The following is a 26329-nucleotide window of genomic DNA, read 5'->3' on the forward strand; positions in this document are numbered from 1 at the left end:
CTGTACTAGTTATAGTATGCTCCTCCCTGTATTAGTTATAGTATGCTCCTCCCTGTACTAACTATAGTATGAACTGAATCCCTAAACTATACCCATTATAGTTTACTAGTATGTTTGTTTGAACTGTTATTACCTTGAAATAAAGACTCATTTATCTACTAAGTTATGATTGTACTTTAAAAACGAAGTTTTATAAACCATAAAGTAACATAACTTTAAAAGAGTTTTTGCAATGATTTGATCACTTATAAACACATAAGCAATCCTTAAAAATGATGTTTATCACAAAACATTTACACAATTATCATTGTGTTTAACTTGTATTCCCCCCTCCTTAAAAGCATTTAAAACATTTAAAAGATTGATTATAGGGGTATGTACTCACCTTATGTGGGTGATTCACTCGAATATGCGCGTAAGGATGAGAAGTTCCACGAATGAATTACCGAGACACAACGATTCCTAAATGACATATAATGGCATATATTGGCATTAAGTTAGTGTTTAAAAGCAACAAACATGCAAGGAAACACCCTTAGGGACTAGGTAACACTTGGACTAAGTGTTAGAATCACATGTGATTCACTAATGGCGTGTATACCGCCTAACCATGGAGTGTACGGCCATGGGTGTACGGCCGTGGAGTGTACGGTCGTACACTCATGGTAAAACATGCACAAGAGGGTGTTTGAACCATGGGGAAGCTTGTGGGTCTATTTCTCATCAAGATTATGAACTAGGTTCTCATTTTGGAGGGCCTTTTGGGGTGTTTATAGGTGTGTACGGCCATGCAAGGGTGTACAGCCGTACACTCCTTTTATTCCTTCTAAATGGTCGATTCTAAGGTGTTAAACAAGAGTATCTAACGTTTACTAAGCATATGGAAAGGATACTTATGATTTGGAGGCTCAAAAGAGGGTTCACGGCCACCAAGAACAAGTGTGTGTTCTTGGTGAAAGATGAAGATCTTGAAGATCTACCCAAAAAGATGATTTTCATGGATGAAATCAAAGGATGATACATGATTAAGAAGGATAACAACTCAAAGATGGAAGAATCACTAACGTTTTTGAAGATCTAGGATGAAGAACTCGATGATACTTGAGAGAGAATCAATTTTCTAGACTTGGAAGTGTGAGAAATGACTAGAAATGAAGGGATACTCTACATATGGGGGTGGGTGTACGGTCAACATGGGTGTACGGCCGTACACTCCCTTGGATGGAGTGTTCGGCTCGATTGCAACGCGAAGAACTTTAGCTGACACATCCCTAAACCCATAGCTTGATTGTACTGAGCTTAGAACCCTTAAACAGACTCTAAACGATGCTAAAAGATAGCAGAAACGGGTCTGACACTCGGTTGAATTGAATAGCTGGACTTACAAGGCAAAATTTTTCGGGTTGTCACACCACGTGTATGCCTTCCTCGCTAACCACGTGACCAAGGAAAGTTACTTTTCTGATCCATAATTCGCACTTTGAAAACTTTTCATAAAGTTTCTCCGCCCTTAGTGTTTCTAACACTAGCCTCAATTGTTGTTTATGATCTTCCTTACTCTGAGAGTAGACAAGTATATCATCAATGAACACTATTACAAAATTTTCTAGGAAAGGGCGGCACACCCGATTCATTAGGTCCATGAATACAGCGGGTGCGTTGGTTAGACCAAAGGGCATTACTACAAACTCGTAGTGACCATAGCGAGTTCGGAATGCTGTCTTGGGAACATCACTCTCATGAACTCGTAGTGACCAAAGGGCATTACTACAAACTCGTAGTGACCATACTAGGAAGATATAGTATAAGTGTGTAATTCATGATTTGTTCTTCTGTTATAGTTATAGTATGTTCCTCCCGGTACTAGTTATAGTATGCTCCTCCTTGTACTAGTTATAGTATGCTCCTTCCTGTACTAGTTATAGTATGCTCCTCCCTGTACTAACTATAGTATGAACTGAATCCCTAAACTATACCCATTATAGTTTACTAGTATGTTTGTTTGAACTGTTATTACCTTGAAATAAAGACTCAGTTATCTACTAAGTTATGATTGTACTTTAAAAACGAAGTTTTATAAACCATAAAGTAACATAACTTTAAAAGAGTTTTTGCAATGATTGATCACTTATAAACACATAAGAAATCCTTAAAAATGATGTTTATCACAAAACATTTACACAATTATCATTGTGTTTAACTTGTATTCCCCCCCCCCCCTTAAAAGCATTTAAAACATTTAAAAGATTGATTATAGGGGTATGAACTTACCTTATGTGGGTGATTCACTCGAATATGCGCGTAAGGATGAGAAGTTCCACGAATGAAGTCCCGAGACACAACGAGTCCTAAATGACATATAATGGCATATATTGGCATGAATTTAGTGTTTAAAAGCAACAAACATGCAAGGAAACACCCTTAGGGACTAGGAAACACTTGGACTAAGTGTTAGAATCACATGTGATTCACTAAAGGGGTGTATACGGCCAAACCATGGAGTGTACGGCCATGGGTGTACGGCCATGGGTGTACGGCCATGGAGTGTACAGCCGTACACTCATGGTAAAACTTGCACAAGAGGGTGTTTGAACCCTGGGGAAGCTTGTGGGTCTATTGCTCATCAAGATTATGAACTAGGTTCTCATTTTGGATGGCCTTTTGGGGTGTTTTGAGCTGTGTACGGCCATGCAAGGGTGTACGACCGTACACTCCTTTTGTTCCAGCTAAATGGTCGATTCTAAGGTGTTAAACAAGAGTATCTAACGTATACTAAGCATATGTAAAGGATACTTACGATTTGGAGGCTCAAAAGAGGGTTCACGGCCACCAAGAACATGTGTGTGTTCTTGGTGAAAGATGAAGATCTACCCAAAAAGATGATTTACATAGATGAAATCAAAGGATGATACATGATTAAGAAGGATAACAACTCAAAGATGGAAGAATCACTTACGTTTTTGAAGATCTAGGATGAAGAACTCATTGATACTTGAGAGAGAATCGATTTTCTAGACTTGGAAGTGTGAGAAATGACTAGAAATGAAGGGATACTCTACATATAGGGGTGGGGGTACGGTCAACATGGGTGTACGGCCGTACACTCCCTTGGATGGAGTGTTCGGCTCGATTGCAACGGGAAGAACTTTAGCTGACACATCCCTAAGCCCATAGCTTGATCGTACTGAGCTTAGAACCCTTACACAGACTCTAAACGATGCTAAAAGATAGCAGAAACGGGTCTGACACTCGGTTGAATTAAATGGCTGGACTTACAAGGCAAAAATTTTCGGGTTCTTACATCATCCCCCCGTTAGATGGAATTTCGTCCCGAAATTAGCTTTCTTAGCAGTACTACTGGGGTTGTGCTCCTCTGATTGGCAAAATACCCACTCGTAGACCTGGGAAACTTTGCCCTACTGTCCATGATAGGATTCATACCTGGCCCATCTATCATTACCTCGTGTATACAAGTCGTATATAATTAAGATTAGTAAGACGGTTGAATGTGCGACTCTGCCCCAAGTCCACAACCAGACAAGGAACAGGAGATAGGGCGGAAACACACATACTAAATCTACATAATCATAATTATATACCACTCTAGCGTATACACTTAATAGTGATAGGTGGGTTGTATTCGTCCTTAGCCTCTGTGCTTGAACTTGATCTATTGAATGAGTGGTATTTTGGGAAAGTCTGCTGAGTATACGGCGGCAAGGTTTCGGAGGGCAAGGTACTCCTCGCATGAGTACTTTGGGGTTTAGAAAACGAGGTAGACGATTCCGAGGTCTGGGTCGGGCTGTCATTACGAATGAGGAGGGTTTTGTTGATTTGACAGTCAAGGCGACATAAACATATGAACTTATTATGGTGAGGACCACACCAATCCATAACGAATGATGACAACGGACCCTTTACAGAAACAAATGTTAAGTCGATTTTAAAGAAACGTTTGTTATTCGATGGTGTATCCCGAGTGTGTTCGACATTGTACTCTGTGTAAATGTTCTAGTGCTTTCTGTTTTCTCCTTTATATTACCACTGCCAAAATTCATACCGTGATGAGCGGGTACTAATAGTGCAAGTGTTTTGATAACTAGTGTCAGTACTTTATGTTTCGATCCTCTTCGGTACCACTATGATCGCCTGACATATACAAGTTATGTATAATTAAGATGAATAAGATGGTCGACTGAGTAACTCTGCCCTAAATCCACAACCAGACAAGGAACAGGAATTAAGGTGGAATCACTCACTCTAAGTCTGCAAAATCTTAGCTATGCACAACCCTGATGTACATACTAAGCCATCATAGCTTCCCTGAACAAATCTTTAGTTCTCTTGTGAATGCTGTGAATTATTCAGACGAGTGAGTTATTATAATTACTTTTAAATGTTTTCCCCAAGTTTTAATCTTATATAAATATCAATTAAATTTTAAAGTAATTTTATTTAGAAGACGTACCAAAATCTCAAAAGAGGGGTCATTCGTTGGTCCATTATTCCTTATCGTTAAATTCCTCCTCCTCCTCCGTCAGCTCTCTCTGTTGGGCAGTCTTTCTTGACATGTCCCATTTCACCACATGTATGGCATACTTGAACTATACCTGCATCGGTGGTTGAAGTGATGTGCTGAGTCGGAGTTCTGCAGAAGCGAACTCCTTCGTCATTTCTCTCCGCTGGACGTTCCTTCCTGAAGTGTCCAAATTCGACGCACTTGAAACAAACCTGTTTTACTTGGGAGATTGGCTGTGCCGGCGCTCTGCAGAAACCGGCAGTGTGCCCCTTTTTGTTACAATTTCTACAGTGTAACTCTCGGCAGGCTCCATAATGATGGAAGTTACACTTATTACATTTTGGGCGATTCCCTGCATATTGTCGTGTCGGCATTGGCGTGTTAGGTTTGGCAACTACTATTGCAATTGCAGGGGTAGTTACGGGCTGTCGTCTCTTGGTAGGTGTCACACCCCCGCTAAAGCGGAAACACAGGGCGTGGCAGTGCAAAGGGTTTCATCGCAAAAGTTAAAAGACAACACCAACCATAGTATTAAAAATCATTACAAATTCACAATGGGTTTGAACAACTTTTAAAAGAAATTACAATGTAAATTGAAATACAACACATGCGAATGCTCCTAAAAGTGAAGTTTCCCTAAGTGCCACTTACTCGATGATTCCTGAAAAAGCATGTAAAACGAGCGTCAACTATAAAAATAGTTGGTGAGTACTCACAGATAAACAAATAATACTGGTTCCATGAATTGAAATCAAAGTTTTGATAAAAGTTTCCAATAATAAAAGTATATTGTTAAGATGAGTAAATAAGTTTGTAAAAACAAAGTTCTTTGTCATCACGAGAGATAAGGTATGTTGCCCAAATAAGATGCAACATTCATATTCTCATGGAAGATAAAGTTCGTTACTCAAACGAGTAAACAAGTTTCATTGCTAAAATGAGCAATCAATTTCGTTGCTACAAGGAGCAAACAATTTCATTGCTAAAACATGTATATAAGTTTTCAGTAATAACAGTTCGTTGTTGTAATGAGAAACAAAGTTCATTGCTATAATTAATAAACAAGTTTATTGCTATAACAAGTAACGAGTTTGTATGTGTATGAGCAAACAATGAGTCTCAACCAAACCTATGACTGAAGCCCTATCAAGATCTATGCTTATCGTTCCATAGATGAATATGGTATCATGCACTCCAGCAATAGGGCGAGTGAGGAGTTGTCAATTCCTAATAGCGCTATCCATAATGACCATTGGCTCAAAGAGTTAATGGTTAGAGATAAGGGAAGGGCCTTAGTACGATAAGTTCTCATGTTCCGTGTTGCATAGACATACATAAAGAGACATAGCAATACAATAGCAATCATGTTTGATAATAATCAATTTAAATACAACATGCAAACAGTAGTTTTTCTGGACATGCTTTTCCACCCCAAAACATAAAACGGAAAATAGGGGAGTGCGTGAATACTCACAATACATTTAGATGATGCAAATGGTGCCTTGAACTACGTTCCATGTGTACCACTACCGATTCCTACAATAATGGTATTCGCTAGTGAGTCTCTAATCGAAATCTAACACTAGTATACTTACTACTACAATAGAATTATGCCAATAATGTGTCAAAATTTAATATTGATAAGTTACAAACATTTTTCTGTGGAAATTAAGTTTCAAAGAATCAATTGTTATATAACAATTTAAGTGGAAAATTTCCATTATTGAAATGTTAATATTTAACATTTTAGAGTTGTTCCAATGATTAAATATTCAAAACTAAATAAATTTAGTTCTAAACTTTCCCAAACTTTGCATTTAAGTTTTAATTGAAGTCAAAGACCTTAAGATAAATTTTCTTGAATTTTTGATTTGTCTGACTATTTTTCACGATTTTAGTTTCTTGAATAACCATAAAATCATGAAAAATACTAAACAGTTAATAAAAATTACCAAACTTCAGATTTTGGTTCTAAATGTACTAAAAGACTTCTAGATAAATTTTCATGGATTATGAATATGCATAACCATTTTTCATATATTTAATTCTCTAAATATATAAAAATTCATGAAAAATAGAAATCGGTTAAGAAAATGCCCCAAAATTTTTATAGTATTGTTATTACACATACTTAACCTGGGAAAAATAGAAAAATAGATTTCTAAACTATTTATCCCAATTTTATGATTTTTGTGTATTTATTCTAATAAAAATTGAAATAAATAGAAAATAGTTTCCAAAATTGCCCAAAATTTTTGTAACGCTGTTATTAGTCATTATTAAGCTAGGAAAAATATAAAAATGAATTTCTAAACTGTTTATCCCAATTTTATGATTTTTGTGTATGTATTCTAATAAAAATTGGGTTTAAGTGTATTTAATCTTGGGAAAATAGAAGAAAAATAGTTTACAGAAGAGAAAAATCATCAAAATTTTTATGTAGCATCCTAATGTACCACAAGGTGTTCTGGTAAATTTTCATAATTTTTGGATGAGTAAAACTATTTTTCCTGTTTTTAGTCCATTATAAATACAAAAATCGGAGAAAAATAGGGATACATTATGAAAAAATTCTGGAAATATTTTTCTAAGTCTTCCACAGAGAGTATAAGCTGCGAAAATTATTAGATACCATTTTTATATTCCCTAATGTGGTTTTATGATTTATTAGAGCTAAACAAAAAGAAAATTTAAAACCATATTAAACAGTAACAAAAATCGATGAAACTTAATGGAAGATGTTTATTCACTTAAAGGATCATCCAAGAATTTTTCCAGAATTTATTTACTAGTTTAAGTATTTTATATGATTTAACACTCTATTTTCTTATTATTTTCATGTAAAAATAAAGAAAATATATATTGAGCTGAAAATTTCCAAAACACATCTTCATACAATTTAATAACAATGAAAAATTGTTTTCTTATTTTTGATGTCGAAAAACATGCCTAAAGGCTCAATAAATTATAGAGAAAACTTGGTTCTTGTGATTTTGGTAAAGATTATTGATGTTACTTTGAGAATTTTTGCAACATGTTCCAAAGACTTTTAAATCAAGATTTTTTGTACCTCTTAATATATGATGTTAAGAGTTCAAAATAATTTTTGAATGATTTTTAGTGATGAATAAGTCCTTTGAACATGCAACACAAAACAAATGTTCATAAGGAAAGTGCTGTTTGAGCAACAGTTTTGTAAAAATTGGTAAAAATCGAAATATTGGAATTTTCCAGTGAGGTCAGATGGGTTTGAAAGCTAACTCAAAATATTATATTTCAGAAAACGAATCACGAATTTTGGCTAAGAAATGAGTGAGATATGACAGTTTAAAGTCAGGTAAAGAAATCTGGCAGATTGCATGCATGATGATTGGTTAGAAAAGTGGATTTTCATCATTTCCTTGAGTAAATATTTTCAAGTATTTAAAATATATCATGATAAACTCATATTTTAGTCATGTTTCCAGAGATCAAAAGATTAAAACTTATCAAAATGTATACATGCATTTATGAACAAAATTTTGTTTCTCAAAAACTCTTAACTTGAGTTTGATGTTTTAATCTTTAAAATCGATTTTTGCACTAAGATCATGAACATGCAACCTTGTTTATCATACATGCATGGTGTTAAAACACATCCATCATGTTTTAAAAACTATTTTAACAAAAAGAAAACAAGTTTGAAGAAGATGAAGAAGGAGAAAGTGTAAGAAAAGAGCAAAACTTGAAGGAAAAGTGAAGTAGAAATCGATTTTACCTTCAAGAATACCACAAGATGATGAAGATTTCGAGTTTCAGGAGTGTTCTTGGGTTTGTTTTCTGGAAAATTTCTTGGTTCTTAGAGGGAGTAAGAGAGAATGGAGTGGTGTTTGGAGAGAAAAAGTAGAGAGAAGGTAGAGAGAGTTTTCTAGAGAGAGAAAGAAGAGAGATGTATGTGTGTTGGAGAATGAGAGTGTGAGAGAGATATGGGGAGAGAGGGATCCGATTTTAGGGGAGGAGAGGCTCTCTCTCTCTTGTTTCTTTTATAAAAATTCAAATCTTTTATAAAAATATCCAACTTTTTATAAAATGTGCACCTTAACCTAGTTTTTATGCATAAAACTCTTGATTTTTGACTTATAAATCAAGGGTAAATGTTAATAACTAAATCTTTATTTTTCATTGAATTGTATTTCATAATAATTATTATGATAAGATAATATTATAAGGTTCATAATTGTTTTTATAGGATTTTTAAGGTTAAAGTTTATAAATATGAGTTTTTAGGGCTTTTAGGGCTTTGGAGTTTAATAAACTTTGAATATCAAAATAAATAGAATATTTGAGACTTTAAATTATCTTATGGTATTATAACTCTTTTATAGTTATAAATAATGTTTGTAATTTATTTTTATCGGTTTATTGGCATTCTATGTAGTGATTCCGAGATTCAAGCGAAATTGAGGAATCGAGTATACTAGTCCTAGTCTTCAACTTTGACTTAAGTTCCTACGAGACTCAGACATAATTTATACCACTAGGTCAAGTGCATGATGTGTGTATATGATTCATAAAAAGGTGTTCGATTCAAAGAGTGACCCGAATATGGATAGTCACTACAGTTAAGTAGTTGTAGAATTCACATATCAATGTGAAATCTAAGTACACCATCCATTGTTTCTATCTGTTTCCAAGTTTCTACTAGGTTATAACTTAGCTTCTAATTACTAAGTCTAATATGTGTTGTGCCTATATGTGCAACTAATTCTAGTCAAATCTAGAACCGACTCGAATTTTGACGGTTGTCACAGTAGGACCTTGAGCCGACTTTTTCCCCTTTTTCTCTCGTTTCTTGTTCTTAGGTTTATGGTCTGGGGTGTCCTTGTCAATAGACACTCACTGGTTCCCTTGATTGTTACTGCGATTAGCATAACCGGCACCGCTTCTGCTTCCGCTGGCGTTATTAGCATTGATATGTGCCATGACGGCTGTCACAACAGCTATGACCGCAGCCTGAAAAGTAGCGGAGTCTATCTGCAGAATTGGTGCCTCGCTTGTTGGTTGGTTTCCTCCTTGTGAAGACATGGTTCTGTTGCATGGCGAAGAATGATCTCGTAAGTAATGATGGTCATCACTAGATGTATCCCATCAACTTAAATGTATTAAACAATTTCATGCTTTGCTGGACTACTCTCAATATTTATGTCAATATTTCTGAGATATGTGCATGATAGTAAGTAGAAGTGGGTTTTGGACGAGTGATATTTGAACTAAGTTATCCTTGTTTCCTAGTGTATCTGGTTCTGACTTTCATAGGGTTCTGGAAAACAATTCATAATTGGAGTCTATATATAAAATAAACTTTATGAATCAGAAGTGGTTATCCTCGAATGAATTTCTGTGAACTGAATATCTGTTACTGGCTGCAAGAAAAATAATAATCTTAACACATAGTGTGAGTAGTGTATTCACTAACTCACTAAGTCAATTAAGGTTATTATTTATTAGTGTGACGCATAAGACGTTTTGTTTCTTCGGCTGATCCTTTTCAGCAAACTTCTCATGAACCTGCTCTTGTTCCTCCTTGACTCTTCTGCTGACCGCTAAGAGGAAGTGGTTGCATCTATCTGGGTTTGTCGTGCGAGAATGGAAGTGTCTAAAGAATTCATGAGTTTAAGTGTAACAATATGGGGTGATCCTTTCCAGGTCCTTCTATAATTGCGGAATGTATACAGGTTGTATATAATTTAAGATTAAATAGACCTTCAAATAAATGATCATACTCCAAAACCACAACCAAACAAGGAACAGGCAGTGAAGCATAGGTCACAAATTCTAAGTCTATAAAATCTCAATTATATAAAACCTTGGGAGTATACACTCCGGAATCATAGACATACCAGAAGGGTCTTTTAAGTTCTCACATAAGTTGTTTATAGTGCCTAAAATACTCCTATAGTATTTTAATGTATTGAACTTGATATGTTTTAACTTGTTGTTGTCTTGTAGTATCATAAAATACTCCCATAGTATTTTAACTTTGTGTACTGATCTAGAAATCCCTTGAATAGAGTTAGGTAAGTTTTAAGGCTGTTGCAACACCACATCACTCCCAAAGATATGTTGGTCACATCTCAAATGAATATAGTTGATCAGGCTATATTGATTCCAGATGTGATTACATAACTGTCCAGGTTTGACCGCAGTGTTCAACCATTAAATACTTATGTTCTGTTATTCTTGTGATACTTGTTCTAGTATGTATAAGCATGTATGTATACTTTTATAAGGTATTGTTCTACCTTTAAAATATATTATTATCCAGAGCACTTCGGCCCCATTGTATTTAAAGTTGCATATCTTTTATAGGTTAATATATACTTAGTTCACTATAAACAATGCTCTGATACCAATCTGTCACACCCCCAAAGCGGAACGGCGGAAACGTTCGGTGGCGGAGGACGTCATGTTTAGTATCACAAGACATGTATCATAGTAATCAAAGTAACAAACTACCATTGTATTAATATTAAAGTGTTTACAAAGTATGTGTTTCACATAAGACTGAATCCAAAAGTAAATAACAAAACAAGGCATGAAGCTACTATGCTCCATCTTCTGAATCCCTGCATGCGTACATGTCTACTAGTTACCTGAGAATACAAGTTATTTTGAAAGAGTAGATCAGCATTTAAGCTGGTGAGTTCATAAGTATTTTAGTGATGTATTAGTTAGTTGAAAGTTCTTTTAGAAAAGTTCGCCTGTTCCTCCAGAAGATCCTATACCTTCTGATATAATGAACGATAAGTATAAATGACTCTTCAATCCTTTCTATGAGTACTAAATGAATATAAGTTATATAGAATACAGATCAAACAAACAATCGATTGTGTGAATCTGTCCTAAACCCACAACCAAACAAGGAACAGGGAATGAGGCGGAAGTCACACATCCCATTGTTTGTTAGATCTTTACTGTATATAACTCTTGTGCATTCATTTGGTACTCACGGAGTTAATTGTAATAGTTCCTTTATATTTGATGAAAAAATTCTTTAAGAAAACCCTTATTTCTTTTAGTAAAAATGGTAACCACAATAGTTCCTTCTATAATCACTTAGTTTATACTAGCTATATATAATCAAATATCGAACAGATAGTTAATTGTGTGAATCTGCCCTAAGCCCACAACCAAACAAGGAACAGGAAGTAAAGCGGAAAGCACACATCTAACTATCTGTCAGATATTACATATATATAACCCTGATGTGTAAACTAAGGTATTATAGAATTAACCACTTAAGGTCCTTTCAGTTGTACTGGTTTAATAAAATGGATTAAACCTTTCACTGATAAGTTTCTAGTTTAGTTCACTAAATGTTGTATCTGAAAGTATGTTTTTTTACTAGAAAACGGTTTATTGAATTTGTATACTATGACCTGACCTATACCTATACCTGGTACTCCTTATGATTTCTTGGTGTATACGGAATATATATATAGTCAAGATCGAATAGATAGTAGACTGGGTGCATCTGCTCTAAGCCCACAACCAAACAAGGAATAGGAAATGAAGCGGAAAGCACACATCCTACTATCTGTTGGACTCAATTAATATATATCCCTGATGTATCTACCGAGGAATCATAAAGTTAGCATTATAGGTCACCTTCTAACTGAATGTTCATGTTACGAGTAAGTTATGTGGCGTTATTCTAATGTTTGTACAACTATTAGAAGTAAGTTTTACATATGTTTATGTGTTTCCTGTATCATACTTCGTGTTTGCTAACCCTGGTACGTTGTAATTGTACCTTTGTTAGTGTAAACCCGGTATGACGTTTTACCTCGTGTTTTCTAACTTTGGTATGTGGTATTCGTACCGTTGTTAGTGCAAACCGGAATGATGTGTTATTACCTCGTCTTTGCTAACCTTGGTACGTTGTATTTATACCGTTGTTAGTAACAACCCGGTATGGTGTATTTTGTATATATTTATGTGTTTTATTTATTATTGTCTGGTACTTTGTAGATGTACCCTTTATAAATAATTCATGTATCATACCCGTGTTTGCTAACCCTGGTACGTTGTATTTGTACCTTTGTTAGTGTAAACTCGGTATGCTGTATTACCTTAGTTTGTTATAAGTAATGAGTTAAAGGTACAATCTCTTCCTAGGATACTAGGAAGATATAGTATAAGTGTGTAATTCATGATTTGTTCTTCTGTTATAGTTATAGTATGTTCCTCCCGGTACTAGTTATAGTATGCTCCTCCTTGTACTAGTTATAGTATGCTCCTTCCTGTACTAGTTATAGTATGCTCCTCCCTGTTCTAACTATAGGATGAACTGAATCCCTAAACTATACCCATTATAGTTTACTAGTATGTTTGTTTGAACTGTTATTACCTTGAAATAAAGACTCATTTATCTACTAAGTTATGATTGTACTTTAAAAATGAAGTTTTATAAACCATAAAGTAACATAACTTTAAAAGAGTTTTTGCAATGATTTGATCACTTATAAACACATAAGCAATCCTTAAAAATGATGTTTATCACAAAACATTTACACAATTATCATTGTGTTTAACTTGTATTCCCCCTCCTTAAAAGCATTTAAAACATTTAAAAGATTGATTATAGGGGTATGAACTCACCTTATGTGGGTGATTCACTCGAATATGCGCGTAAGGATGAGAAGTTCCACGAATGAATTACCGAGACACAACGAGTCCTAAATGACATATAATGGCATATATTGGCATTAAGTTAGTGTTTAAAAGCAACAAACATGCAAGGAAACACCCTTAGGGACTAGGAAACCTTGGACTAAGTGTTAGAATCACATGTGATTCACTAATGGCGTGTATACCACCTAACCATGGAGTGTACGGCCATGGGTGTACGGTCGTGGAGTGTACGGTCGTACACTCATGGTAAAACATGCACAAGAGGGTGTTTGAACCATGGGGAAGCTTGTGGGTCTATTTCTCATCAAGATTATGAACTAGGTTCTCATTTTGGAGGGCCTTTTGGGGTGTTTATAGGTGTGTACGGCCATGCAAGGGTGTACAGCCGTACACTCCTTTTATTCCTGCTAAATGGTCGATTCTAAGGTGTTAAACAAGAGTATCTAACGTTTACTAAGCATATGGAAAGGATACTTATGATTTGGAGGCTCAAAAGAGGGTTCACGGCCACCAAGAACAAGTGTGTGTTCTTGGTGAAAGATGAAGATCTTGAAGATCTACCCAAAAAGATGATTTTCATGGATGAAATCAAAGGATGATACATGATTAAGAAGGATAACAACTCAAAGATGGAAGAATCACTAACGTTTTTGAAGATCTAGGATGAAGAACTCGATGATACTTGAGAGAGAATCAATTTTCTAGACTTGGAAGTGTGAAAAATGACTAGAAATGAAGGGATACTCTACATATGGGGTGGGTGTACGGTCAACATGGGTGTACGGCCGTATACCCATGTGTACGGCCGTACACTCCCTTGGATGGAGTGTTCGGCTCGATTGCAACGCGAAGAACTTTAGCTGACACATCCCTAAACCCATAGCTTGATTGTACTGAGCTTAGAACCCTTAAACAGACTCTAAACGATGCTAAAAGATAGCAGAAACGGGTCTGACACTCGGTTGAATTGAATAGCTGGACTTACAAGGCAAAAATTTTTGGGTTGTCACACCACGTGTATGCCTTCCTCGCTAACCACGTGACCAAGGAAAGTTACTTTTCTGATCCATAATTCGCACTTTGAAAACTTTTCATAAAGTTTCTCCGCCCTTAGTGTTTCTAACACTAGCCTCAATTGTTGTTTATGATCTTCCTTACTCTGAGAGTAGACAAGTATATCATCAATGAACACTATTACAAAATTTTCTAGGAAAGGGCGGCACACCTGATTCATTAGGTCCATGAATACAACGGGTGCGTTGGTTAGACCAAAGGGCATTACTACAAACTCGTAGTGACCATAGCGAGTTCGGAATGCTGTCTTGGGAACATCACTCTCATGAACTCGCAACTGATGGTACCCTGATCTCAGGTCTATTTTTGAGAAGTAACCGGCTCCTGGAGTTGATCGAAGAGGTCGTCGATTTTGGGTAAGGGATAAAGGTTTTTGATGGCAAGCTTGTTCAGTTCTCGATAATCTATGCACATTCAAAAGGATCCATCTTTCTTCTTCACAAACAAGACTGGGGCTCCCCAGGGTGAGGAACTTGGTCTTTTGAATCCTTTGCTGAGCAGCTCATTGAGCTGGCTGGATAACTCTTGCATTTCGGCCGGCGCTAGGCGGTATAGGGATTTAGCTACGGGAGTAGCTCCAGGAATTATGAGGGCTTCGCCCGAGGGCAGATAGAGGCGGATGGATTTTTCATAACAAAGAATATCAGCACGATTGGGGCTCAACCAATCCATGCCGACGATTATATCGAAGCTTTTTATGGAAACTGGCATAAGGTCGATTGGGAAGGAATAGTCGTTTAAGGTAAGGGTACAAACTATGAATATGTCGTTAGTGCTCTCTTTATTTCCGTTAGCCATCTCGACGGTAAATGTTTCGGTTAAAGGTTGGTATTTATGTTTGAGAAAGTGTTTAAATGAATGACTAACAAAACTTCTTTCCACACCAGAATCGAAAATAATGCATGCATAAGAGTTGTCAAGGAGGAACGTACCCGTAACAACGGTGGGATGAGCAACCGCCTCCTCTTGGCCCATCGCTAGCACCTTCCCTGTGTTACCCCCTGTTGTTGCCTTGGGGAAATTTCTATTGAAGTGCCCAACTTCCCCACAGCCATAACAGGCTTGACCAACGCCCGCTCCAGGAGCCTGATTGGTTGGTTGGACTGGTGAATTGCAGAATCGAGCCGTGTGTCCCTTCTTACCACAATTGTTGCACAACATCTCCCGACACTGCCCATGATGATGGAAGTTGCACTTGTCATACCGTGGAAGAGTACCAGCATATCTACTGGCAGGTGCTTGAGCTGCGGGAACAGCAGCGGGAGTGGTAGCAGCATGAACTGTCACTACTTGCTGTTTCTTGCAGGGATCCTGCGAAGATTGGCCCTTTCGTTTGTTCCAAAACTTCTTCTTCTTCCCACCACTCGCCTTTGGTGGTTCGAGAGCGGCTGCCACTTCATCAAGATCAACTCCATGATCTATCAGGGTCTGCGCCAGGCACTTGGCGCTGTCAAAAGTGGAAGGCTTAGCAGCCAAAACATTTCCTTGATTTGGGGGCGTCAATCCCCAAATGTACCTGTCTATGTTCTTGCCTTCCGGGGTGACCATTCCCCGACAGAGAAGAGCCAGATCGCAGAATCTAGCTGTATAAGTAGCAATGTCGGAACCCTTCATCTTCAGGTTCCAAAGTTCGTGTTCCAACTTCTGCATCTCGCCCCTTGGGCAGTACTCAACAAGCATGAGTTCCTTCAGACTCTCCGAACCCATGGCATTCGCTACTGGCAGAGATAGGGATTTGACCCGACTATTCCACCAAGTCAATGCTCTATCGGTGAAGGTGCAGGCAGAAAACTTCACTTTGTTTGCCTCAGAACATGCGCAAACTTTGAAAATGGACTCGATCTTTTCGAACCATCGGGTTAAGGCAATGACTCCTCCATTACCATCGAAAGATTTAGGCTTAGCATTCATGAAGTCTTTATAGGAACACTCCTTTTGGTGTCCCTGACCTCCACCAAGATTTTGGGGATCTAGTCCATCTCCTGATCCGCTAAAGCCACCCGGATTTATCTGCGACATTGCAACAGCCACAGCGGCCATAACTGCTGCCTGGAACAATGCATGATCGAACTGAGGAAGTGGTGGCGGCGGAGGGTCGTTGTTCTGTTTGTTGAGTCTCTTCCTGGGAGGCATCTTTCTCTAAAAGATACAAGGGAAAGAATGACGATAAGCCTCCTATATGATCATGAATCGAATATTTTTGAGCAAAATATATCTTAATCCTATAACGATAATAAAGACCTACAATGATGTCTACTAACATTAACAAGGAACTGCAAGTTTTTCATTATACGGATTTGTACTAGTAGTGATGACTCGGTGCAGTGTTATAGTACCATAAAATACTCCTATAGTATTTTAACCATGTGTTTTCATTACTAAAGAATTTGGTGAGTTTTAGACTTGTCGCGACACCACAGTCACTCCCAAACACATGTTGGTCATATCTCGGACAAATATAGTTGATCATGTTATATTGGCCCCACATATGACTACATAACTGCCCAAGTTTAACCACAGTGTCCAACTCGCCCTAAATACTTTTATATAGTTCTTACTATGTTATGATTTCTTGTACGTATGTATACTTGTATACTTCTTGTAAAAATACTTGTATATTTTAAAGTATACTTTTAGCTTCAGAGCACTTCAGCCCCCTTTAGTGTTTATAGTTGTATACAATGTAAGGTTCGGTATACTTAGTTCACTATAAACAATAGCTCTGATACCAATCTGTCAAACCCCCAAACCGGAACGACGGAAACGTTCGGGGGTGGATGACGTCATATGTAGTATACAACAATTGCATCATAGTAATCATAGTAAACACAACCACTACATTGAATATATATAAAGAGATATTTACATATGTCTGATTCATGTTTTTATACATCAAAAGCATAAACAAAAGTAAAAGACGTGTCTCTATACGCTCCGTCTTCTCAAAATCTGTGCGAGATTCCTGTCTACTTATTTCCTGAGAATACAAACAGTTTTGAAAGAGTATCAACATAAAGATGGTGAGTTCATAAGCATGTTTTCATATTGAAAAATCCTGTCATTGAATCTGTAAAACGTTGGTATGCTTCCCAAGAAAATCCAATATTTTCTAACATATATGTTTATCGCTGTGTTCTGTAGTAATTTGTGACAACTCGAAACTTTTATCATGTGCAATTGATCTGTATATCAATATTAAACTCGATTTTATCATCTTTTTGTTGGATTAATGTCTAAGTCCATAACTATATTTGGTATGTACTTGACCCGACCCGGCATGGTCCATTTGGGTTGCACTTCACCGGCACAATTTATATCGATAGTCTTTTGAGAATAGTATATTTATGATTTATATTAATATATTATAAGTTCTAATATATTAATATGGAATCATATTATTTAATTAGTATTGATCAAGAATTAATTTAGAATTAATTAAGTGATCAAAAAGAACTAATTAAATATGGACTCTTATATATATGGAATGGGCCAAGTTCATTTAGGTTGGGCTAAGCTTTCATGGATGGTCCATGGAGCTTTTAACCCATGGATCCTATGTAAATGAAAGGTCATGGGTATTAGGGTTTACATGGATGTAACCCTAATCCTCCATAATATATAAAGGGGTCCTTGGCTCACAAAATTGGCACAAGTGTGTGAAAATAAGAGTGGGCCGATTTTAGTGTGCATACATATTCTCTCAAGTTCTTCCAAGGTGTTTTGGTGATTTGTGATTCCATTTGAGGCTTCCACACTATTAGGGCTAAGCTCTTAAAGCTTGAAGACATCAAGCTACATCAAAAGTTATGTCATCTAACTAGAACTTTGTAGTATAGGTGCTTCATAATATGCTAGTTAGGATGAAACCTTGGAATAGTTAATATTTGCATGTATAATAGAGAAAACAGAGATCCAAGGTTTATAGGGTTGCATGTACACCATAGGAGTGTTAGAATGCTCAAAAACCCAACAGTGGTATCAGAGCCATGAGTTGTTTTCTGTTATATTGATGCAAATGTTTTATTTTCAAAGTTGGAAAAAAAAAGGAAAAAAACATGACGTTTGTCAAATTTTAAGATAATTACTTGTTTTTGTGAAAAACTAATTATTTGTAAAATTTGAATCATTTGCTATATGAGTTGAATTAGGTCAAATTTAGTAAAAGATAAATTGATATGATTATTTTATTAGTTTTAAAAGTTTGATCTAAAGAGTTCTTTGAAACCTCCATAAGTTATGGATATGAAAAGGTTTTAAAAAAAATTGATTCAAAGTTTTTTATGGAGTTACAAAACTTAGTCTTAATGTTTTAAAGAATTCCATAACGTGTTCTTAAGTTATGGAACATGAAAAGTTTCATCATAAAAGAAGTATTTAACTCCATAAGTTATGGAATCCAAAAGTTTTCAAGAGTTACAAAACTTGCCCTCAAGTTTTGGAATTTGGAAAAAGTTTTTTTATGATAAAAAAAAGAATTGAATTATAAAACTCCTAGGTTCATAACTTAAACAATTAATTAAATGGTTTTAATTTTGAATTTAATAATTAGAATTATGATTATTTTATTGAATAATTCAATTAACTCTTATGGACTTTATTAATAGATAATTAAAGTGTTTAATTAAAAGAGAATTAATAATTCCATAATGACATGGTTTAAATTTAATTAAATTAAGAGTATAGTTTAATTAATAGATTAAACCACCAAGTAGTTTAAATGTCTAAAATACACCCTTATACTATTATAATATTAAAAGTTTAATATATTATATGTATAAGAGCAAGTCGTCTTACCATTAGTAGGCCTCATTCACGAAGCCGGTCTATAAGGGGGGTATAAGGTTACTGCCTATAAAATGACAGTTTAATGGGTGTCCACTCTCACCCACCGCTTCCTTGACTGGTGGAGGGTCGTTAGCCGAACAGGTAGGACAAAGACTATAATTCTCCCTTCATTAAAAGTATTAATGATAAATACTAAGTAACTAAACCTTTTATAAATTCCCAATCTTAGTTACTTAGGAAAATGTGAATAAGGTGCTAATCCATGAAATTACACTTTGCACTTTGTTTAAGCTGTTAGTGGAGCGTGCGTGGTTAACCGACACACTAACCTGGACTTAACAAGGTAGGAAAAGGGTAACTTAATGTTTATCATAGTATCGTTGGAGCGTGTGTGGTTAACCGGCACATCGATTGAGGGGTAAATATTAAGGGTACCAAGTATATTTGCATGGTTACTTCACACCTTGTTTTGTGATCCTCGGCATCCCAGTCACAAAACCTGAAGGGCACACTCGAGATTGAAACATGCCATTGAAAAGTTCAATGAATCTCAAAAGAATCTAGGAGTTTCAAAACCAATTAAAACTTAATAATACATTTCGTTTATCTTGGTGGAAATTGGTGAATCGTCATTCACCTACCTTCAAATATTTTATAGCTTGGATTACGGCATCCCTCTTCCAAGTTATAAAATAGTTTGTTGGGTCCTAGCCTTAGTATATCATATTGGGTGTTATATTAAGGACTTAAATCAACTTTACGTGAATTTCTCCCATTGTTGATGTCTGGTTTAGACAACAATCATCTTCCTAAACCAAGCTTTCCTAATGAATATGACTTCCCGAGTTTGGCTCATGGAAGTCATACTTCTCTTCCTCCACCTCCTCCAATTATTCTCCCTAACCCACAAGTTCAAGGTCACTCAAGCCCTAATGGCAAGCAAGGTCTATGTGTGATCACATCTTAGAGATGAAGTCACATATTGACAAGCCGGGAGAGTTGGGTGTCAAAGTCTTGAGAAAGTTGGATGTTCAATCACTTTCTAAGTCACATAGTGAGTTCCTTTGGGACTACTATGAAACAGACTATGACATGAACCTTAATGATCATATCTATTTGCTTGGTGCTGTTGAATCAGCAATGATTTGGAACGATAGTAAAGGAAATTTGATTAGAAGATCAACTTCCCAAAAACTTTATGGACAGTGACAATGGTGACACTGGAAATCCAGAAAAAGCATTCTCTTCCCAAGGGAAAGGGATTGACCATAGTCAACCCGGTTGACCAAATGGTAAAGAGAAAGGCTAAGTCTGAGATAGTCCCATTACCAAAGGGTCCATATGTTTATTTTGCCAAAGGAAGGGGCGTTGATTGCAAAGCTGCCAAATTTACCTAAGGATGTTAAAGTCAATAAGTTTGACTCTACATCAGGTAGAGCCCATTATCTAGCTCTGTTAAGTTCTATTCTGAGATCCTCATTACATGATGTGACTGGGTCACATGTTGATGTTTTAAGAATCAAAGAATAGAGTGAAATCTTAAAGGAAGTATATGTTGATTCTGATCGCGAAGGTGGATTTCGATCGCATCAGAATTTTGAGCAGTTTCTTAAGAAGTTATGATATATTGCTAAGGAATAGATAACAACAATTTTCCATGTGGATTGTAAGGATAAGTTTTTCCGCAAAGTTTTAAAATAAAAGAAAATTGTTTAATTTGATTTATTTGAAGTATCCTTACAATGGTATTTGTGGAAAATTGTTGCTTATATGATTCCACTGACAGCAATATTGGAAAATGGATTTGATTCTTTCATTTGTGGTAGTGTCTAAATTTACCAAATCAGGAAAGTTCCTCATCACCCAAGTTTCAATTGGACCGAAACTTGGATCATCCAAGTTGAATAGTATGATGAATGAGAACTTTCAAGCATTGGAAAATCAAGACTAATTACTTGTTCACATGGATGTGTGAGTCAAGTGAAGGACTAAAGGGATCGACTACACATTCTTGTGCACTGGTCATGTCCACCACAAAGCTCGTTAAGACTATTTGATTTACTAAAGTTTAGTAAATATGGTTATACTTACAAGTTTAAGTATAATTCTGAAACATTGGAAAAGTCTCAATGTATGGCAGAACGAATGGGAAGAATCAAATTAGGCAGAAAGATAAAAGTTTCTCAAATCTGAAAAGATGGGAGAGTACTTTAGTATCATGTTTGTGATCATCTTAATGATTTAGAAATCAAATCACAATTAGTCCTCTAAAGGTCTTAGTGCATTCTTATGACTAAGAAGAGGAGTCATGAATTGTTGAAATGGTTAGATCAGGAAGATGAGTCATACTTCGTTCCAAAACAATTCTTAGAGTCATACTCCAAGATTGTAACTTGAGTGACATATCTTAAAGAAAGGTTTAAAACACTTGTCAAATGTAAGAGTAAAAGTGTCCTACTCTTGTACATTTGAAATTGGTAAGTTGTGATGTTTTGGATAAAACAAAGACCAACTAAGGCCAATTGTGTGAAGTGTTTGTCTTGATAAAGAATCCGCACTATCTCTTGAATATTTGGCAAGATAGTCTTATATGTCAAGAGGATAGTGGGATTCTTAAAGATCCTAAAAAGAATTTCAAGAACTAATCAAGAATAAAACCTGAGGTTCTTCACTAGCACACGACTTGAGGTTTATAACCTATCGTGTTGATGATGGGTTTTGAGCATTCTAACACTTCCTAAGTGTACATGCAACCCTAATAACCTTGGATCTATGTTTGTCTAATAATCATGCAAAGTTGAATTCCAAGGTTATATTCCTATCTAGCATACATGGGGAACATTTTTAACTTGAATGAAAGATAGAATAACTTACCTTGTTGTTGATTATGATCCTTGAAACCTTGTGAGCCTAGCACCCCAAGTGTGATGCCTCAAATGCTTCACACAACACCAAATGCAAAGGAGTAAACTTTGAGAGAATCTTACACTTGCAAAATCGGCTCTAGCCCTCTTGTTTCTTAGTGTCGCCAATTTTGGTGGAGAATGGGTTTCTTATATAGTGTTGACACATCTAGGGTTACACCATGTAAACCCTAATGTGTCATGACTCTTCATTTCCATGACCCATGGGTTTGTAACTCCCATGGAGCATCCATGGAGCATCCTATGGGTGGAACCCAACTTGATAATCCATGGAGCCTCTTAGCCCACTATATAAGATATGGAAGATTTACATAATCTACCCATATATTTAATTAGTTATCTTTTGATCACTTAATTAATTCTAAATTAATTCTTGATCAAACTAATTAAATAATATTATTAATATATTAGAACTTATAATATATTAATAAACCATAAGTGTTATTTCTCTCATTTTAGTTTATCCAATTGCATGGTGCCATGCAACCCAAATGGACCATGCCGGGTCGGGTTAAGTATATACCAGAAATAGTTATGGACTTAGACACCTTATCCAACAGTCTCCCACTTGGATAAGTCTAATAACTATAACTGTAATACTTCAGGAACCGATCGGAAATCGTAGCTCTTTCAAGGTCTCTCGGAACTGAGAAGATGATGATACGCCATTTAAGATAAGTGATCATATAATCCTCTGTTCTAGATAGCAGCCGGACAAATACATGGAACAATGTCTTACTTATTGTCCAGCAGTTTGTTTCCCGATTTCCGATTTGTTTGACAAAGAACTTAATTGAACACATCAACTTAGTTCTGACCGGGCCCGGTACATAGGTCAAAACAAAATCATCGAGGGGCCCAGATATCAGCTTCTAATCCAAGAAGGAACAGATAAACTTCGACTCATATGTTTGTTCTACCACTCATTGAATTATACACAAAAGCACATTTTATTACATCGAGTTACCAATGCGTTAACGTACAATCAATGCATAACCAACTCATAAGTAACAAATCATATCTCTAGGTTTGAAGACTTATATGATATTACCGTCTCACGATCACTCGAGATAAATTCCATGAAGTGATTCCAGTGAGCGTGGGTTGAGTCCAATGCTCAGAACTTATGAGCACTCATGAGTGTTGTAGCCATGTCCAACAACTTAGACCTCTGCAACCAATCATGACAGTCTTGATTCATACCTACTTCCGACATATGACCGACTGTGGAGGTTCGAATAATATGATATACCAAACATAATTATTCTGGAAGTCAAAACATGCAAAAGAAATATAGTAAACGATCGACAAGAGATAGCAACACTTTACTCATAAATAAAACACCTTTTATTCATCATCTAATGTCAATTACACTTTACAAATTTTAAGGTTATCTAACTACTAAATCTAATATCATCCTTCAGCCCTATTCTCCGAGCATGCTGGAGATGCTTAACCCGATTCAGTCCCTTCGTGAGGGGATCTGCTGGATTCTCATCCGATGATATCCTCTTTGCCACGAGGAGTCCTTCTTCTATTCGATGTTTGATGAAATGGTAGTTTCTGTCGATGTGTCTGGATCTCCCGTGATCCCTTGGTTCCTTGGCTAAGGCAACTGCACTTTCACTATCATAGAAAATTTCCATTGGCTCTTTAATAGCTGGTACAACTCCAAGGTCTCCAATGAAGTTCTTCAGCCATATCGCCTCCTTTGCTGCCTCGCTAGCTGCTATATACTCTGATTCGCAAGTTGAATCAGCCACTGTCTCTTGCTTGGAACTCTTCCAAGAAATTGCTCCTCCATTTAAGGTAAAGACCCAGCATGACTGAGAGCGGAAATTATCCCTATCAGTCTGAAAGCTAGCATCACTATACCCTACAACTCTCAAGTCTTCACTCCCATCGAGGGTAAGGACCCAGTCCTTAATCCTCCGTAGGTACTTAAGGATATTCTTTACCGCAGTCCAGTGTGCCTTGCCAGGGTTCCCCTGATACCTGCTAACCATGCTCAAAGCAAAGGCTACATCAGGTCGAGTACACGTCATAGCATACATGATCGATCCTACAGCCGAAGCATAAGGTATTCGACTCATTTCTGCTATCTCAGCCTCAGTACTAGGGCTTTGTGTCTTACTCAATCTGGCATTACTCTGGATGGGTAACTCTCCTTTCTTGGAGTCCTGCATGTTGAATCTCTTCAACACCTTATCCAAGTAAGTACTCTGACTAAGTCCAATTAGTCTTTTACTCCGGTCTCTCAAGATCCTTATCCCTAGAATATAGGCAGCTTCTCCTAGGTCCTTCATAGAGAAACACTTCCCAAGCCAGGACTTAACGTCCTGTAGAGTTGGGATGCCATTTCCTATGAGTAGTATGTCATCCACATACAATACCAAAAAGCTAACTATACTCCCACTAGCCTTGACATATACACAAGATTCATCTTCAATCCTAGAAAAGCCAAATTCCTTGACTTTCTCATCAAAGCAAAGATTCCATCTGCGAGGTGCTTGCTTTAACCCATAAATGGATTTCTCAAGCTTACACACTCTATTAGGGTACTCTGTGTTGACAAAACCCTCTGGCTGACTCATGTAAACATCCTCAGCCAACTTTCCATTAAGGAAAGCGGTTTTGACATCCATTTGCCATATTTCATAGTCATGAAATGCGGCTATGGCTAACAGAACCCTAATAGACTTAATCTTGGCCACTGGAGAAAAGGTCTCATCATAATCAACTCCCGGAGTTTGTGAGAAACCCTTTGCAACCAGTCGTGCCTTATAAGTGTGTACATTACCATCCATGTCGGTCTTCTTCTTGAAGATCCATTTGCACCCTACAGTCTTACGACCTGGTACATTCTCAACCAAGTTCCAAACTTGATTGTCATACATGGACTGTATCTCGCTGTCCATTGCCTCTTTCCACTTGGCTGACTCAAGGCCTGCCATGGCTTCCGCATAACTGTTAGGTTCATCCAGACCTATCAGTGTCTCATCACTGATAAGTGTATCACCTTCCGCAGTAATATGGAATCCATAGTAATGCTCAGGTGCATTCCTAACCCTTGTGGAACGCCTTAGAGGTACAGACTTGTCAACTGGCTCAACAGAAGTTTCCTCCTCAAGTTGAGTGCTAGGGTTTGAAGTTCCTTCACCACTTGACTCTTAAATTTCTTCAAGGTCAACTTGCCTCCCACTGTCTCCTTGGCTTATGAACTCTCTCTCTCGAAAGAAATCCCTCCTAGCTACAAAGACCACATTCTCACTAGGTCTGTAGAAGAGGTAACCAAAGGATTTCTGTGGGTAGCCGATGAAAATACACCTCTCACTTTGAGGTTCGAGCTTATCATGAGTCTCGCGTCTCACGAAAGCCTCGCAACCCCAAATCTTAATGTGGTCTAGTTTGGGTACTTTACCAGTCCACATCTCATAAGGAGTTTTGGCAACTTTCTTTGTGGGAACTAGATTAAGGATATGGGCGGCAGTCTCTAAGGCATACCCCCAAAATGAGATTGGTAGCGAAGCTCGACTCATCATGGAACGAACCATATCCAACAAGGTTCGATTACGCCTCTCAGCTACACCATTCAACTGCGGTGTCCTGGGAGGTGTCAATTGTGAGACAATCCCACATTCCCTAAGATAGTCGAGGAACTCTGAACTAAGATACTCACCACCTCGATCGGATCGAAGCATCTTAATGTTCCTGGCCAATTGATTCTCGACTTCCTGTTTAAACTCTTTAAACCTCTCAAAAGTCTCTGACTTATGCTTGATTAAGTAGACATATCCATATCTACTGTAATCATCAGTAAAAGTCAAATAATAACGATTAGCATCCCTTGTGGCATGTTTGAAGGGCCCACACACATCCGTGTGTATAAGATCCAACAAACCTTCACCCCTCTCACAAGAACCTGTGAAGGGTGACTTTGTCATTTTTCCAAGTAAGCATGATTCGCAACTATCATCTGACTTTAGGTCAAATGACTCCAATACTCCATCCTTTTGGAGTTGGCCTATGCGTTTCTTGCTTATATGTCCAAGACGACAATGCCATAATGATGCTTTATCCAAGTTATTATCATTAACAGAATCAATACACAATACATTATTTCCTAAGTTATCAACCACAGATACAGTTTCATACACACCATCACAAGGTAATGCTTTAAAATAAAGAACATTATTAAAGAAAGCATTAATCGAACCAACTTCATTATCAAATGAAAAGGTGAAACCTTGTTTATACAATGCATCAAAGGAAATAATATTTCTTGCCATTTCTGGCGAATAACAACATTCATTCAAATCTAAACTAAACCCACTACTTAGCGATAAAGTATAAA

This window comes from Lactuca virosa, chromosome 5 (genome assembly GCF_052849685.1).
Source record: "Lactuca virosa cultivar CGN04683 chromosome 5, Lactuca_virosa_CGN04683_v6, whole genome shotgun sequence".
Classification (NCBI taxonomy): Eukaryota; Viridiplantae; Streptophyta; class Magnoliopsida; order Asterales; family Asteraceae; genus Lactuca; species Lactuca virosa.